General features: G+C 33.2%; 1 pseudogene; it reads right to left on the reverse strand.

Annotated features, from left to right (window-relative positions):
• Positions 1 to 260: 260 nt before the first annotated feature.
• On the reverse strand, positions 261 to 379 carry LOC118608413 (annotated as a pseudogene).
• Positions 380 to 4539: the final 4160 nt, after the last annotated feature.

Raw genomic sequence — 4539 nt, forward strand, 5'->3', positions numbered from 1 at the left:
ATGGGTTTACCAGATTCTGTTCCACTGGTCCATGTGTGTTTTGCTTCTAATACCATGCCATTTGGATTATTGTCACTTTGTAGTATAACTCGAAGTCGGGCAGCATGAGGCCTCCAGCCTTGTTCTTTTTTCTCAGGAACACTTTGGCAATTGGGGTCTTTGGTGCTTCCATAAAAATCTGATGATTTTTTTTTGTTCTATTCCTTTAAAAAATGCCAATGGGCTTGTCAGCTTACAATTCCTTATTTTTTAATTTTTTACACCTACAGCACCTGGTCTTCCTAGGCGGTCTCCCATCGAAGTACAAACCAGGACCAACCCTGCTTAGCTTCTGAGATCAGATGGAATCAGGCTTGTTCAGGCTGGCATGGGCATAGACGCTGATGGGGATTTCATTAAATGTGTGTAATACTTTAGGTAATATGATAATTTCAATTGTGTTGATTCTTACAAGCCAAGAACATGTAATATCTTTTCATTTCTTTGTATCTTCTTTGATTTCTTTTAGTAGGGTCTTGTAGTTTTCATTATATAGGTCCATCACTTGTTTCATTAAATTTATTTTTAGGTATTTTATATTTTCTGTTGCAATTGCAAAAGGAATTATTTTTCCGCTCCTTTCTCTGACACTTCATTATTAGAGTATAGGAATGCTATGGATTTTTGAACATTGATTTCTATCCAGAGACTTTACTGTATTTGCTTATTGTTTCTAGTAACGTTCTTGTGGAGTTCTTAGGGTTTTATATATAATTATATCATTCTCAAATAGCGATAGTTTGAATTCTTCATTTCGTATTTGGATGCCTTTTATATCTTTCTCTTATCTAATTGCACTCACTAGGACTTCCAATGTTATATTGAATAGCAGTGGTTATATTGAACAGGCTTGCCTTTTTCCTGATCTTAGAGGGAAGGTTTTTAGTTTTTCACCATTAAGTATAATGTTGGCTGAAGGTTTGTCATAGGTGACCTTTATTATGTTAAGATACTTTTCTTCTATATCGATTTTATTAAGTGTTTTGACCATAAATGGATGCTGTATCTTTTCTAAGGCTTTTTCTGTATCAATTGATATGATTGTATGATTCTTATTTTTAATTTGTTCATGTGGTGTAACAAATTACTTTATTTGCATATGTTGAACTATACCTGTGCCCCTGGGATGAAGCCCACTTGATCGTGGAGTATAATCTTTTTAATATGTTGCTGTGTTCGGTTGTAACTTATTTAGGAGTATCTTAAATAAGATAGTGCCATTAGTATCTTATTTAGGATTTTTGCATCTGTGTTCATGAGTGATATTGGTCTGTAGGTTTCTTTTTTGTGTTATCTTTTCCTGGTTGGCATCAGGATAATACTGGCCTCATAAAATGTGTTGGGAAGTATTGCCTCTTCTTTGATTATTTGGAAGAGTTTGAGGATAATAGATATTAAATCTTCTTTGAATGTTTGGTAGAATTCACTGTTTAAGCCATCTGGTCCAGTACTTTTACTTTTTGGTAGTTTTTTTATGATTGTTTTAATTTTCATACTGCTGATTGGTCTAATTAGATCTTCCAGTTCTTGATTCAGTCTACGACAGTTGTATTTTTCTAGGTACCAGTCCATTTCTTCTAGATGATTAAATTTGTTATTATATACTTTTTCATAGTATTCTTGTATGATCCTTTGTATTTATGCAGCGTCTGTCACAATTTCCCTTGTTTCATCCCTGATTTTGTTTATTTTGTTTCCTCTTTTTTCTTTAGTGAGTCTAGCTAGGGGTTTGTCGATTTTATTAACCTTCTCAAAGAACCAGCTCTTTGTTGCATTTATTTTTTCTATATTTTCTTTTTGTTTTCAGTTTTCTTTATTTCTGCTCTAGGTTTGATTGTTTCTTTTCTTCTGCTGACTTTAGGCTTCATTTGTTCTTCCTTTTCCAGTTCTGTTCTGTTTTGTTTTGTTTTGTTTTAAGATAAAGTGTTAGGTTGTTTATTTGGATTTCTTCTTGTTTTTGGAGACAGGCCTGTAATGACATGAACTTGCCTCTTATGACTGCTTTTGCCACGTCCCGAAAGTTTTGATATGTTGTTCTATCATTATCATTCATTTTGTTATGTATCTCTTGATCTCTCCTTTTATTTCTTCTTTGACCCAATTATTCTTCTGTAGAATATTGTTTAATCTCCATGTATTTGTGTTTGTTCCTGATTTCTTTCAGTGGTTGATCTCTATTTTCAAAGCATTATGATCAGAGAATATGGTTGGTATGATTTCAACCCTCTTATATTTGATGAGGCTATCTCTATGTCCCAATATGTGTTTGATTCTTGAGACTGTTCCATGTTTTCTAGAGAATAATGTATAAGGAGCTGTTTTGGGATGGAATGCTTTGTAAATATCAATTATGTCCAGCTGGTCTGGGTCATTTAAGGATGTTATTACCTTATTGATTTTCTGTTTAGATGATCTGTCCATGTCTGATAGCGGGGTATTTAGGTCCCCTACAGTGATAATGTTTTGACCTGTTTCCCACTTTAGTTCTGCTCCTAATTGCTTCATGGATTTCGGGGCTCCCTGATTGGGAGCATAGATAGTAATAAGTGTTATGTCTTCTTAATGCATGATTCCCTTTATTATTATGAAGAGTCCCTCAGTATATTTTTTGTCTTTTTTTTAATTCTGAATTCTATTTCATTTGATATTAGTATTGCTACTCCCGCTTTTCTCTGAATGCCATTTGTTTGAAATATCATTTTTGCACCCTTTTTCTTGGAGTCTTATTTGTCTTTGATACTGAGATGTCTCCTGGAGGCAGCATATGGTTGGGTTTTGTTTTTTGATCCATTTTGCAACTCCATGCCTTTTTATTGGTGATTTCAGTCCATTTGCATTTAGGGCGATTATTGAAATATGAGGTCTCTTATAGCCATTTTATCTTTTTCTTTCTAGTAGCTCGGTGTTTCTATTGTTCCCTTGTCCTTGTGTTTCTGTTTTCTTTATTATATTTGGCTTTTGTGGGTTTTCTCTCTGGTCCTTCTTGTTCATGTTATATACTTCAGTTATGAATCTTTGTTGTATGGTTACCATTACAAATATGTATAGGATAGCAATATATGTATATATTTGTCCATTTTCTTCTTTGCGCGCCTTATTGTCATTCCCCTTTACAAATTTGGATCTTTGAATCCTCCCCTTTTCAGTCATTGCTATCTCAATTCGTCCCTATGTATGCTGAATGTTCATTACTATCTTGCTATATCAATTCTCTTCTTATAATTTAAGCATATAATGCCCTGTTCTTAGTATAGATTGTACTCCTCTGCTTCTATTTGCCTGATAATAATTTTAATCCTAATTATGTATTTTTTATTTTGTCATTTTGTTTCAGGTGAGCTGACTCCTTTCAGCATTTCCTGTAATACAGGCCTCATAGTGGAGAATTTCCTCTATTTTTGTATGTCTGGAAACATCTTAATTTCTCCTTCATATCTAAAGGAGAGCTTAGAAGGATACATTATTATAGGCTGGTATTTACCTTCATTTAATAGTTTAAATGTTTCTTTTCTGCTTGTATGGTTTGCACTGAGAAATGCGATGATAGTCTAATGAGTTTTCTTTTATAAGTTATCATTTTCTCCTTCCTGGCTGCCCTGAGAATTTTATCTTTCTTGTTATTTTTTTTATAACTTTAATACAATGTATCTTGGTGAGCCTTTTTACATTGAGATAATTGAGTGTTATGTTGACCGTTTAAATTCCTATCTCTAGCTCATTCCTTATTTGGGAAATTCTCATCGACTATTTGTCTGAAAATGCTTTCTAGTCTCTGCTCCTTTTCCTTGCCTTCTATAATGCACATTAATCTTATGTTTCCTCTCACGATGGTATTGGCTAGTTCTTGTATTTCTCTATCATTATTTTTCATTCTTTGGCTTCCCACTTCTTCCTTCTGATTTATTTCTAGATTTCTGTCTTCAATACCACTGATCGTTTCCTGCATTTGGTCAACTCTATTTCTCAATCTTTCTATTTCATTTTTCGGCTCTTGCAGAGGGATTTATTTATTTATTTGTTTATTTTTGTTTGTTTGTTTGTTTTTTATCTTCGGAAGGTCCGTTTGGTTATTTTTGAGGTTTCAATCTGCTTGGTAAAGATATCATTCTGCTCATCTAGTTGTTTTTACAAATTCCTGAAATTATTGATATGATTAATTTTGGATCTCAGTGAGTTTTTTTCATAAGTACCATCCTGAATTCTCTGTCATTTAAGCGACATATTTCTATGTCTGTAAGCTTATTTTCTGGATATTTGTTCTCTTTCTGAGATGCCTTGTCATCTTGGTTGTTCATGGTGTTTAATGGACAATTTTCTGCCTGGGCATTAATGGAAGTATATTCTCTTGTTTTTCCAGAAAGATTTATTATATAAAGGCCTCTCTTTAGCCTGTTACAAAGAAGGCACTTTTCTTTTGGTTTTTAGTTGGTGGCATCTAAGCCTCTTAGATCCATGATTTATATAAATTGTAATAATACCTTTTTATTTTCTTGTAGATAT

Source organism: Rousettus aegyptiacus, unplaced genomic scaffold (genome assembly GCF_014176215.1).
Source record: "Rousettus aegyptiacus isolate mRouAeg1 unplaced genomic scaffold, mRouAeg1.p scaffold_m13_p_9, whole genome shotgun sequence".
In the NCBI taxonomy this organism is placed as follows: Eukaryota; Metazoa; Chordata; class Mammalia; order Chiroptera; family Pteropodidae; genus Rousettus; species Rousettus aegyptiacus.